This window comes from Lathamus discolor, chromosome 5, assembly GCF_037157495.1.
Source record: "Lathamus discolor isolate bLatDis1 chromosome 5, bLatDis1.hap1, whole genome shotgun sequence".
Classification (NCBI taxonomy): domain Eukaryota; kingdom Metazoa; phylum Chordata; class Aves; order Psittaciformes; family Psittacidae; genus Lathamus; species Lathamus discolor.
Genome location: NC_088888.1, coordinates 64,749,118 through 64,763,363, shown reverse-complemented (window position 1 = coordinate 64,763,363; position 14,246 = coordinate 64,749,118). Strand labels below are relative to the sequence as shown.

General features: G+C 45.7%; 1 long non-coding RNA gene across 6 annotated transcripts in view; it reads right to left on the bottom strand.

Moving 5' to 3' along the window:
- The window catches only part of LOC136015325 (uncharacterized), a 42,848-nt gene extending 33,409 nt beyond the window's left edge, over positions 1–9,439 (bottom strand). For 5 of the 6 annotated variants that reach the window (XR_010613159.1, XR_010613154.1, XR_010613156.1 and 2 more), the window contains exon 1: positions 228–3,860. This is a non-coding gene — a long non-coding RNA (uncharacterized LOC136015325). Of the gene's footprint in view, positions 1–227; positions 3,861–9,275 lie in introns of those variants that run through there. The other variant, XR_010613155.1, reaches the window with a different exon arrangement.
- Between the last annotated feature and the right edge of the window lie 4,807 nt (positions 9,440–14,246).

Genomic DNA, 14,246 nt, shown 5'->3' with positions numbered 1-14,246 from the left:
CCTACCCTTTTTAGCATGTGTTGGCACCACGTTGGCATGGTGTTGGGTGGCCATCTCCACCCTGGGGTGCAGAAGCTCTTAGGGGAGAATCATTGCTGTTGCGACAGGTGGGGAATTTTTAGCAAGTGGAACTGGTGAGTAATGCCATGCATGCCTGGGATTTTATTTAATTCTAGGATACTCATTGTGTGTATAAGTGGTCTTACGAGAAAGGAAGAAAATCCTACCTTCAGGTGCAGCTGTGAGTTCCCCAACTTCAAGGGCAGCTGTGATGATAGCTCTCTGTATTGCTTTCTATATCTCAGTGAAGAAATCTCCTTAGTGCAGTCGTCTTCATCTGCTGGAATCCTGACATTGTTCTCAAAAAATCACACCACCTGGAACAGCTTTGGAGTTGATACAGCCTTATTTCGTCCCCAACAGTACAAGACAATGCCCTTCAAGATGGGAAAGACCTGGCTTTTGAACAAGCCTGAAACCCTCACACTCTGAGATCCAGAGCACTTGTAGGATTTGGCTTATGGTGGACTCCTCAAGCACTTGTAGGATTTCACTTGTGGTGGGCTTCTCAAAGGAAACTCCATGACTATGGCTTTATAAAAAGAGATGGCCCTTGCTTGGGCTTGCTGTGGTTCAAAACTTCAGGCAACTCCCCAGTCTTGTTCTGCCACCCCTTCATCACCACAGTCTCTCCACTCCTCCTCCCATGTGGTTCATCTTGCACCAATCCTCTCCACTGCCAGTATCCGGAGGAGAACGTGCAAGCTGTATCCTCTCCAAAAACATGGGCGAAGAGGCAAAGAAGATACTAAGAGAAATGGGTCAACCTCTGTTTAACATTTCATGGGTTGTTTGTAGGGTTTTTTAATTATGCCGTTGGATTTTTTTCAACGGGAGCAGCTCTTGTCTGCTTGGGCTTCCCCTTCCAGGCTCATATCCTCTGTTGGCTGGTGCAAGCAGCAACTCATGCAGCCAGGTTTTGTTCTTGTGGGGCATCAAACTCTTCCCCATATAGAGTGCAAACAACCCACATGGCATTCACTCATCCAGGCGTTTGAATGCTCAGTGTTGTTGCATATTTAAGTACCTTGTAGGTTGTATCTCTTCATCCTCAAGCTCTAAAAAATGCTAAAATCAAGTGGAAAATATAGACAAACTTGTTATGCTTACTCCTTCTGTGGCTTGCCTAGAGGCAGAAATGACGTTTTTCAAGTCAAACTATTGTACAAAGCACATTGAAGGGAAGCACATAAGAGACTTTTACTGGAAAACTTCATTCCTGCTGAGAACTTACTGGAACAGAAGTCTGGTGATATGTAGAAAAATTACCACACTGTTTCAAGAAACCGTCAGTCCAGCCAGAGTGAAGAAGACATGAGGAAAGAAAATCAGCTCCAATCAAGGGTGCCAGAGCATAACCCTCTCTGCAGGTCTCTTCTCACATGGGTCCAAGCCCATGAAACAATTTGCAATCAATGAATGCTGAAGTCTACTGAAGGAGCAAGCAGGCCATTAATGTAACAAGTCAATGAACTCTGATGGAGCTGACATTTCTGGAAAATCAGCTGGATTGCCAGGGTAACCAAACCACAAAAGGATGCAGGACGCAATCAACACAAGGAAAGATACAGACGTTTGCTGAAAAGTTTTATGGGCATGACAAAATTAAATGAAACTGGATGTCCTAGAAAACAGTTTTCACTTTCATCATGTCTCTTGGCTGGATTCCACAGCATCGCAGAAATGTTTCTACAAGAATTGATTATTTCTCACATTCTAGGCCCTGGAGAGCTTCCCATGCCACTCAGAATAGTTAGGTCTTTTTGAGTACAGGCTTAGAGGTGAGATCTAAGCCAGCTGGGCAAAGCCACCATCCTTCAATTACACATTACTATGCATATGACTGAATCCTTCTACTGCTTTCCAGAGGCACCTTCCCCCATACTTTCCCCCCCAAAAGAGAAAAAATTCTTAAGTTTTTTTTTTCCCTTACTTAAAAATAAGTTTAGGACTTTCACTTATTATTTGGAGATCTCAGTTCAAACCCCTGCTCTGCCTCTAACTTCCCATGTTCTGGAGAATCCATGCACTAGGTTAACAGCCTTTGGGCTTTGATGACAACTGGATGACAACTCCATCCCATCATTTGCCTTGTTTCAGCTCCGACTTTGTACAAAACTACCCTCTGGAACAAGGAGAAGCCAGCAAACCTGACTTTTAGTCTGAGGGAATAAAATCCTTGTTTCATCCCAAACATATGGGGAGGACCAGATTGTCCAGTGGAGGGCCACAAGGATGATCAGGGGTCTGGAGCATCTCTCTTGTGAGTCTCTTCCAACACTAATGATTCTGTGAAGTGGGACCCCAGAAAAGACAACAGGAAATGAGAAATTCTACATTTCCACTACCAACTGGTTTTCTGGGAGAGAAGTCTTGTTTTTAAAAGGAGATTAGAGCACTCTTCTAGATCAAAATTGCAGGTATTTTGCAAAGATACCTTACTGCATTCCTCTCAACAGCTACAGCATTTACAGATTTGTACTTCTGGATGAAAGGCACTTATCAAAAAGTTCCTGACAAGCTCTTATGTACACAGCACATCACTGACATACCCATCCCGTGTGAAATCTGTGCAAGAAAGGCAGGGTTCTTTTTCTCAAGTTATGATGAACAAATGGTGCCAGACTGAGTAAGAAGCAGCCTGCAAGATCTACTGCATTACAGATTATCAACACAGCACCATGTGCTGAGCCTGGTGGCAAAGGCAATACCAGGAAATGGATACTAGGGAAACTAGGAGGCATGGAGAACAGGCGAGTCCAAAGCTCACGAAGATGAAACAATAACAAACAAAAAGGGAAACTACTTAGCCACGCAACTACATGAGCCACTACGCATCATGAATTTTTATTCATGCTCTTCTAAGATGAAAGACACTGATGCCAATGAGTACAGAGGGCTTATGGACTGGAGAAAGATCGGCTTTCTGGTGGGTGTTGAGAATATGTTAGTAAAGCCCTGAGAAGAGTGATACAGTCCTTGCAGAAACAGAGGGCACATTAGTGTGCCAGCAACTGGGCTGTCATTTTGATTCTTCCCTTCCGCTTTCTGCTAAGTGCTGTTTTACTCAGTCTCTCACAGGTTAAGGACAGATGGGGGAACCATTAGATCTTCACAGCTCCTTTGGGAACTGTTAGTCAGCCCTCTTGCGTATCACAGCCCTTCAAACCTCACCGGCATACCTTGCCTGAGACTTGACTACAGTGTCACTCATGCTTTTAACTGCAGTTAGAGCACACCCATCAGAAGCATGCCCGTCTTGGCTCCGACACATCTGGAAAATGTGCCAACTGCCCTGACAGCTTGTTACAGTGATTAATCACCTGCACAGTGATTAATCACCTTCATTCCAAGAAATTTTTGGCCAGGTTTTTTCATATGAATTTATCTGGTTTCAGCTTGCTGCTACACATTCCCATAATTTACTAGATTAAAGAGCTTTTCAGTACCTGATATTTTTCTCCCAGGGAAGTTTCTTCACCATCATAATCAATTCCCTGCTCAGTCTTTTTTGATAAGCTAGGAAGAGTGAGTGCTTCACATCTCCCATTGCAAAGCATTTTCTTCAGGCTCTGAATCATTTTGTGTGGCTCTAATGTTCCACCACCCATTTTTCAACATCAATTTAAAACACGCAAGTCATCCCAGTGCTGGTCTCACAAATACAGTACATGCTCATATCCAGTTGCTTGTCCCTTATGACTTAAAATAAATCCATGCAGAATTTTAGGCAGATGCAAGCTGGCTTCCTTCTCGCTGGTATTTGGAGCAACTGAAAAACAGCCAGTCACCTTCATTGGTGCTGCTATCTCAGCAGTCTCAGCAGGTGAAGAGAAAGCATGACAAAGCTGTCTCCCTGCTTGCTCACTGTGACATGATTCAACATTGAAAATCAAGGCTGACCCTGTGCAGGGTACACAGATATGGGCACAGATCACCTCAGGCACAGCTAGACCACATCTGTAAGGATAAACTAGCCAACGGATACAGAGCGACTGTATCCAGGCTGTTAAACCCTCTTACCCATCAAAATGGAATAGCTGCAACTAGACTTTTTGCATCCATGCCTGGGAACTACTTGGGAAAGTGCTAGCAGCCTGGGCCAACACTGTGCCAGGGACCATTTTGTAGTCTTGCTGTGGACCCAGCTGGGTTCCAGTCCCTAGAATGCTCCCCACCACCGCTCCCCCTTTACCAAGAGAGAGGAATCTTAACACAGAATCAGCCTCTGAGGAAGCAGGAGCATGAAGCGATTCCTTTGCTTTCCCCTTCTGAACTCTCTTTCCTGACAGGTCAGCAGGGTTTCAGATCGGAGAGGTGGCAACAGGCTGAGGCATCCTTTTCATGCCCAGTGGCGGTCTGAGGGCTCACGCTGACACTGAAGAGGCAAGATTTCCATTGCAGCAGAGCTTCCAGCGGGAAGCTACACCCAGGTATGTAAAACCAGCAAAGCTGGTGGCACTTCACACCAGTTATAGGTAGAGGAGGCATCCAGGCTAAGCCTATGAACCAATTTTTCTCCAATTCCAGGGTTCTCAGATCAGGAGGTTGAACGAAGAGTGATTTTTGAGAAAAATAATCTCCCTCCAACTCCACAGAAGAGAACAAAAATACCTGATGTCTAGTATTTTATTAGATTTTGGCTAGAACAATAGGAACATTCTTTCTTTCCACTGAATTTTTCCCTTTCTTTTATTCTGTCAGTGGCAGAAAATGCTGAATCACAAACCTGGAGCTTTTTTTTTTTTTTTTTTTTTTTTAAAAAGAAGTATTCCTATGCAGAACAAACAAATCTTACATCATTTCATGCTTCCTGCTCTGCTCTCTGGTGCCACGTTCCTCATTTTCAGGCTGTGTTAAAGGTCAGCTTCACAGAACAAACCCTGATCTCAGACATGGGATACATGCAGCCTCTCACTCCAGGATCTTTTCTCACATGATTACTCCCAACATTCCTGCAAGCAGAACAGTCCCCATCACCAAGAAAAAAAAAAAAGGCAAGATATTTTTTCTTCCCATTCCCCAAGTTAATATTCACCACCAACACGGCCTCATTTATTTCTTAGGCTGGGGGCTACTTCAGCAGTGTAATGCTATTGCCATCTATGGGCAAGTAATAGTCTTACCAGTCACACATAATTACTCTCAGTAATGCTTAAGGGACTTCAAAGAAGATTTTATTTAAGATTTTCCAATACCTAAGACATAGAATCTGGCTAAAAGCTAATCAAAGACAGCAATTACTTCTCATGGTATTTGTTTTAATCCTCATTGAGTATTCATTCAACTGGCTTCATTTTGCCTGAAGTATGTTATTTGATGCTATAATTTGAGCAGGCGGGTGAGGTCATGTGAAGGTGTTGATCCAGAAGCAGCATGCATACTCTACTTGTTCTGAACAAAAGAACTGAACTTATTTGAAATTACTACTATCAATTATCAAACATTTAACAAATGATGGAAGACACAACATGATGAACAAGCTCCAATGCTACAGGAAAGCTGAAGATTAATTGCTTGCTTAATAGCACTTTTAAAAATGTAAGATTTCAACCTTAATAAAAGAACCAGTCAATTAATCTACTGGTCATAAATGACAAATACATACTGACAAAACAATCTGAAGAGTAAAAGTTACTGCAAACACTTTTTAGTTTGCTTATGCCTCAAAGAATCTGTCTCTTTTTCAGTGACCTAGTGGACCATGTTCATATGAAAAAATTTCTATTAGTATCTGTAAGAAATATAAAGAAAAACTGAAGCTCCCACTCACTGGGAGACTCTACGGATGACATTTAAAAGAAAGCACAGCACCACAGCAAGATGAAAAATGGACTTTCTGTTAAATTATAACTAGTCAGATTATTCTAATGCTCTCAGGTTCATGATAAAGGTATAAAGATTGCCTCCCATGCCTGCAGAGCTCATTGCCAGGTGGCACAAACTATGCATGGTTAACTCATCAGAGTCAGCCTCTACTTGTTGGCCTCTGCTCAACCACTGAAAGGAAAATGCCTGGGCCCCAAGAGCAAAGATTGCCCCACAGCTCATCACTCAGCAAAAGAAAAAACCCCAAACCAGTGGCTAAGGCATTGGACCCCTCTCAGCAACTTGCCAGAGGAAGGGCACTGCAAGTCTTAACCTTGCAGAAGTCGTACAAAAAGAACCAAAGCACAAAGTCCTACTCTAGCAAAGTTAGAATAAAAACATTTGGATTTGATTTCTGGAAGAAAGAGACAGAGGTGTTTGTGAATAACCACAAGAATAGGCACTTCCATTGACCAAAGAACTATAAACAACAGCATTTTCGTTCACTCCTCGATTACTTGCTCTTACTTTCTCTTATAGTCACATGCCTATATGGGCCTGTACTGTTTGAAAACATGATTCATTAAGACACCTTAAATCGCAACCAAGTATTGTACTATTAATACTTTGTTTTAACTTTCCTGTTAGTATAATTTGTTTCATAACTGTATCTCTTACATAACCAAATCCCCACACAGATTCCTTGAAAAGTTTTTGTTGATATGTGCACTGTATTCCCAAAGTGCTTCAGATTTAAGGGCTTCACGCCCCACCCTTCATCATTGTTTCATTTTTGCAGGGACATCCCCTTCTTTTCAGGAGATTGAAACATCCAGTAATCTGAAACAGATTTGGTGACCCTATGGCATTAAATCATACTTTGTGGTGCTTTATTCCCGCTCCAGAAGACTTTATGCATTAGTGAGTACATAAAATTGCACCAGAGACTGAATACATATTGAAAAGTAATAAATGATTCCATATGGTCTTAATTTTTCAAAGCAGTGCACCACTGTTTTGAAGCAATAGGGTTTCATTTTCCAATTAGGAAGATTTTAAAATAGCCCTTCTAACCCACAGATATGGGAACACTCTCACTTAAGATATTCTCCCCAGCTGAGAGATTTGGGTGGACCAACAGTTTTCACAGTCAAATGGTGTCCTTGGTTAGCTAGCTAGCAAGGGTACAATTAGCCAAGGCAGTTAATTTCTTCCTTTTATTCAAAAAGCCTTGTGTCATCATTACTGCAAAGACACAGGTCACAAAGCCTCTGTGAGCAAACTGAATAGCATACGTTCCTCTTTAAGCTTCACGTACTTTAACATCTGTCAGATCTCAGCTACAGTTCCTCCACAGTTTTCCCTGTTTACTTCCAAAGGAAAAAAAAATCAATTTTGATAAAACAGGGCTTATAGTACCTCTACTTGGATATATTTTAAGCTTAACATGCCTACTATGAAGAGTAGCTACTGTATTTAGAAAATGCAGGCTCTTCAGCAGATCAGTTCTCAGCATGTATTCAGTTATGTGTGCTCACTTAAATAGTACACCCCAAAGAAACAACTTAATAAAATCAAGGCTTACTCTCCCTGTCATTGGCTCTCTGCAGGTAAAACAGCAGTGAATGACTTATGCACACCTTTAACATGGCAGTTTGCTAGACAGAAGAAAATGCTTTTGCAAGGCAGGCAAGGATGCATACAAATGGAAGACTTCAACTTTTCAGATTCCAGGAGGAGTTTCCAGGGCAGCTAGCTATAATTGTATGCCCCAAACACATTTAAGTGACATTCACAAGCTGCAAGGAACATAAGGACTTTAGTATCAGACGCAGGACAGGAACAGTACTGAGGCATTAAAGTTAAGAAATGCCCCTCCCAGAAGCCCCGGCTCAACCAATGCCTAATCCCAGAGGCTCTGGAGTCCTGTTTTTAAGTTGTCAGCATCCCAAGATACAGGACATTCTGCCTTTCGCATACCCAGAACCACCCCACATTGGGCAGCTCCATGCCCCTCCTCACCCTGGGCCCAGCACTGGAATTCAGAGCTCAGACACGTCTCCAAGCAAGATGAGACCAACATCCCAGGCTGTGCAGCCTGCTCAGAACACATCCAACACATGCCAGTGGGCTCCAGCTCCTTACGGCACACTGCTATGATTGCTCTTCCAAGATGCAACAGCAGGTATGAGGTACCCATCTCTATAGCATTGCTAGATGCAGCATGTCTCAAACACTCAGGAAATGTGACCCCTTTCCCATTCCTCTGACTTGCTGCAGCTCCTGAGTCAGCAGCCTCCCAGTTCCTTCAGGGTGGGAGAGACAGAACCAGCTGCAAATGCTTATCATTGACTTCACCATGTGCTGAGCCGCTGACTGCTTTTGCTTAACGCTTCACCAGCTCCTTTGAACCCTTTCTCAACTCCCCGGGGGGGGGGGGGGGGCGGAAATTCCTCCCTCTGTGTGCATTGCAGTGCCCCCCATAGCAGGAGACCCAAGGTCAACTTCTCCCCCTTCGGCCCAATGGGGTTCAGATGACTCCCTCTGACCTTCCTGAAGATTATCTTAGCCAGGAGGTAGGCTAGCCTGAAGAATATCCACTGGGAGGGAGGCTAGCCTAACATGCACTCCCATTTTCAACCAGCCTGTTGAACCCGTACTGCTGCCTGGGGGAGAGGGTGGGGATTCAGGATTCACGGGAGCAATCAAGGAGAGGCCATGACCTAGCAATAATAACATTGCCACAGGGAAGGGAGAGGAACAACCTTGGATTTCAGTCCCCTTCTCAAAGTTTGCTCACTGTGCTTTACATCGAATGTTTGTCAGAGAACAAAACACAAAGTTCTGGGAAAAGAACCAGAAGCCGTATCTCCAGCTTCTAGGCAAGTGCTCTGATCACTGCAGATACAGAATGACAGGGGAAGGGAGGTGCCTGGACTTCTTCCTCCTGGGGCCACACACAGGAGACAATAATTAATTATTTGGAAGAACTAAAACAGGCTTTATGTAGGCACCTGCTCTCAAAAGGAGCTACTAGGCTAAGCCTCAGCAAAGGGAAATAATTCCCTGTGGCACTCACTCTCTTTACCTGATCCCCGAATTAAAGCTCCTGTTATATGAGTGTGCCTTATGTTTGCAGGCAGAGGGAAGCAGGACTGTGAAAGGTGGTTATTTCAGGGCTGTGATGCATAAGAACCACTACTACGAAGAAGGGATTGAAGCTACATCCCTCTGCACAGCACCATATAGACAGGACAGCCACCCTGGGGACATGTTTCACCCCATGAAGCCAACCAACAATGATGCAGTTTTAGAGGTGCAGCTTTTGAGTCTGTCAGTGCTGCAGCTCTAGGCACTTGGCTCGCTGGATCCTTGTTCCCAAAACGCACCCACTCCCTGTCCCTCACCCCATGTTCAGGCCTCCACTGCTTCAGGCAGGGCTGCGAGTCCCCTCCGGAGGTAGGCTTCAGCTTAGCACTGAGGTAAGGGCAACAGGGAAACCAAGGGATGGCTTTGCTCGTCCCTCGGCGCAGCTGTAGCTTCTGGCCGAAGGCAACGTTCAGTGCGAGTGCCACAGTACCTTCCGGAAAGCCTTTTCTCCCAGCGCCGCTGTCAGCCGTACCCGAAGCCTGCCCACTGCTTTCCCCTGCTGAACGAGAAGGCAGCTCCGCGGGATGGGGCGCGGGCAGAGCTTGCTGGGACCGTACCGAAGCCGCCCGTCCCCACCATGCACCAGCGGCCGCCTCCCCGCCAGCCTCACGCCAGCCAGGGCCTGGCGGCCGCTGCTCACCCCCACAGCCAGTCCCGCAGCAGGCCCGGCCCGGGGCCCAGCCAGCCCTCCCGGCCAGCCGCCGCTGCTACTGCTGCCTCCTGGGTGCGGCCCCGGCCGGGCCCGCCCAAGGCCGTCACGGGGGCTGAGGGGAGGGTGTCGGCACCCATACACACGGCACCGGGACGGCACCGGGACGGCACCGGGACGGCACCGGGACGGCACCGGGACGGCACCGGGACGGCACGGACGCCCCTCCCCCACACCCCTCCCCGCGCCGCATTTTACTCGATTGTTTATTATTTTCCAAGGGGCGGTGGCGGGGCGGAGGCGCGGGCCAATTGGAAGCGCCGCTGCGCTGACGAGCGACGGGCGACGGCCAATGGGCGGCGAGGGCGGGCCCCGGCGGTCACGCGCGGCCCTAGAGCATGACATCATCTTGTTTGCACGGCGCAGCCTAGCTTGGCACGGGCGGGGCGGCCGCCGGGAGGCGGGGCCACCGTAGCGGGGTGGGGCCGGGGTGGGCGGGCTCTCCCCGGCGGGTGGCCAATGTCCGCTCAAGCGCCCCGCTGAGGTAACCCCGCCGTGGGTCTGCGGGCACAGCCGCTGTGCTCGGCCCCGGCGGCCTCCCGCCGTGTGTGGGCAAAAGGAAGGTGTCGGAGTGTAATCATGGAGCAATGAAGCGATAAGTGGGTATAAGTAAGCCCCTATGAGGTAACCGGGACTGGTTAAGTGGCATGCCCGGGTTGCACAAGGAGTCGGTGGCGGGGCAGAACGGCATTTGGCCGAATCGAGCGGGAGAGCTGGATATGTGTTTTCACAGGTCCGTGGAGGTGTCCTGAGGGGGCAGGAGGCAAGGGGAGATGGCTAAATAGCTCCTTGAATTAAAAAGTTTATATATATCTATAAAAGCGAACTCTTTACCAAGATTTCTCAAAAAGTGGTATAAAAATACAATATAAAAACACAGTCTCCAGTATAAGACTTGCAGTTACTGTTCTAGAAACTACTGTTGCAAACATTAAGTCCTTTCATATCATTTAAAATGAATGTTGGAACAAAAAAGGTGGAGTTTCTTGCTGGATTTCAGCATTTTGACTCATTTCACCCTAATGATATAAACTCGATAATCGCATGTACTCCAAAGTATTCAAAAATTATGACACAAGCTTTTGAGCAGTGTAATGTCAGTTTAAAAATCAGATTGTAAAAGGTTTTAAAATGTGCAATTAGTTTGTTGGGGTTTTTTTCTTCTTTCTTCCTGGCCTTGAAAGTATACTTGGGTCACATCCATGGTACATCAAGAACTTGGCTATTGGTTTAAAATGAGATGCTCCTTTAATGGGACTTTAAGAACAGGGATTTCAGGAAAACACCAGCCTTGCAGGAGTCATAAATAAAGCTGAGAGAGCTGGCAACACCACTATGCCCAGCTATTTGTGTCTGTTATTAGGTGTACAAAACACTTAGAAACCTACTTCTATCCATGAGAAGCTGAGAGTCTTTCTTGGCCTATGAGATGTGTGACATTGTGGCAATGCAGCTTCAGCAGATGCGCAGCTGCTATAATTACAATTTCTGAAGCTTTAGGGTTGAATTTTCCCATTTTCTCAGCTTCACAGCTCCTTATTCCACCATTTCTGGGGTTAGGTTTCATTGTAAACATTGTTTCTTCCAGAGAGGTGATGCTGGTTTTTAGTGTGGATGCCTGCAGTCACTGTACTTCACACAGCGCAGAAATGGGTCAAGAATTCTTCAGCAGTGGGTGCTCAAGTTTAGGTGTGTGCAGAGCTGAGTGCTTCCTGCTTTAGAGCTCAGTCCCCAAATTGTCAAGATCACTTGAGTTCTTCTCTCCACAGTAGTAGTATCACTGTTTCCTTCTGCTACTGCGCTTCCTTCCCCTCCCATCTGTTACAGCGGTCAGCCAACCAGTTCACAGGCTGAAGCCCAACTTCAATTGATCTTTAAATAGCTGTTCATCACTTTGAGGAAAATTTTACAGTCAGAACTCCATAGTCATCTCTGGCAAACCCTTCATGTCTCCGTTGGCACACTTTGGACCCTTGCTCTGTGTCTCTCTGCCAGTCAGCCAATGTCCCTGTAATAACTGTGGAACCCATTAGCTAGTTTTAGCCAAATTGGGCAGAAAAGTTAAAGTCTCAGAGCATGAAGTTGGCTGGCTTCTTTCTAATCAGTACACAGGTTGCTCTAATCAGCCACAAAAACCTACTGTGCCCTTTGCCCAGTCTGTGTTCAAAAGACATATTAGGGTGCTGTGAGAAGAACAAAAAATGTACTGCAGAAGCTGCTCTCTCAGGGGGTGGCTGTGAGGGGTAGACATGCTAATTGCAGTGGGCACAGACTTCTCAGAGATCAGGTTGCAGGTGGCTTACAAAACTACCCATCATATACCTGCATGTGTGAAGTCCACATTGACAATGCAGCCATTGTTTCATGTTAAGTGTGACATAACATTGTTTTATTGAGCAGCAGTACACTTCACAGCAGATTTCTATAATGATGTAAAGACAAGAAGTTTCAGGCCTGCTTCATTTCCCTGAAGGAGTATGCCACAGGCCTCACATCCCATGCGTCCTGCATGGTCCATGTACGGCTGAGATCACTCACAGAGATGACTTGGAACTGTGATCTCACCAGATCCATATAATCAAGTACTGTGATGGGTACACATGTTCTCAATACAAACTATTGCGGGAGTCTTAGATGAAAGGTGAGGATGTGAAGGAAGATGCAGCATTACTTTGAAATACTATCTAAATAGGCACAGCGAGTGAGGCTTTCAAATGGCCTCAGGGCTGGCCTAACTTTATTCCTCTTGAAGTCAGTGATAAAATTCGCATAAATGGAGCCTTTTTGAAAATCCCACCCTTGAGGCATTACAGTCCTTAAGGAAGAGACTGGAAGTCATGCAGGCTTTAGATCCAATTTTGATCAGTTTTTGTATGTCTTTCAGTGGGCCTAGCCACTAAACAGCAATAAGAAGGGTTCTTCCATTTTTCTGGTTTGCTCCTGCTAAGTCAAATGTGTAGGAACAGTTATACTGTGGTTTTAATTCTGCCGCTAAACGCAACATCATGGGCACACTCATGCTGTGTGGAGTTGTGAAGAACTGGTACTTTGACTTACGGGATGAAGGCTGATATGCCAGTGAATTCTGAAAAGGGCAGGTAATCTTGCAGTAAAGGCCAAGGGCTGGCTCTCAGGAGATCTGGTTTTATTTCTCATTTCTGACACAGGCTTCCTGTATGACCTCAGCACATGTAATTGCTTGGTGCCTCAGTCCATCATCTCTTTAATAGGGTTACTACTTACTTATTTCCTTTCTCCCGCCCTGGCCTGCCTTACTTAGACTGCAATTCCACCAGGGAGTGGAGCATTTCTTACCACGTGCAGGGCCTTCACCCGGTACAATGAGACCTAATGGCCATGCCTGTAGAGTAATGCAGTGCCAATTAAATAAATAAACGAAGATGATAATATCATTTAGGACTAGATTTGCAGCTTGTTATCCAGCCCAAGGTCAAACAGCTATTTTTCTCTGGACCCTGGAGTCCTAAGGAAGCGCTCCATGGTGAGGGTTCTGCAATGGGCAAGATGAACCTCAAGCAGCAGCAGGTTTTGGGAAGAGGCTGAGTGTCAGTCACAGCTTCATGGCCAGCCTTCTCTGGGTAACTGCTGAAAGCTACAAGTAGAGGCTCCTTGGAGGTGTGGTGTTGGATGGACTAGGCATCCTCTCGTCATGCACGGCCTTGTCTGATCTTGGCTCCTGGCTCTTCATAGCTACCACAGCTCTCCTCCCCTACCAACTGCTAAATCACACACACCAACACCAGTGTCACGACTGCAGAGAAGCTAGTGTCTTTCTGAGCTGCCTTGCATTCCCGCAATTGTTACAGCAAAAGCTGTGGCAGGGCACACAACATCGTGACCCAAAATGGAGCTGCAGTGAAAATTATTTCCATTACTTGAACCTGCATGCATTCCGATTAATTCAGTGTCTCCTACTATATTTAGGTAACTAAGGATTAATTGTATGCATGCTGAAATGCTGTCCCTTGTAATAAAATCATGCCGAACTATTCCTAACTTAAGTGTCACTTGAATTTGAAACCTAACTAGACCCTGAGGGCCTTAGGCCTTACTTAGCGGGATGTGTAAGGCATGCAGGATCAGGGCCTTGCTTGTCTTCTAATCAAACCTAATGCTTTTCAAATCTCATTGCTTGTCTATAATGCTAAATAAATCAGGAATAACTTAATTTGTCTGCTAATTGTGCCCAGTGATGCTCCAGAAGCACACCTACTTCTCAACACCTGCGGTGGTCTGTATCCAGTATAGGAGACCACACTACCCTTGTGCTAAATCTGTAGTTTAGGTCAATACAAAGCTAGGTGAGAACTGATACAGCTATGCTGCTATGTAATGTATTTATAGCTACATACATATTAATAGTTTTATGTTCCTTGGCTTTGTGGGTCACCCCTTTATCCAACCCGTAATTAACTATGTCTTCAAGTGAGCTACTTTGGAGGGCTTTCTGCTAGGGCATGCCATCTGAGGAGGAAGTACAGCAGGATTATATTCACAT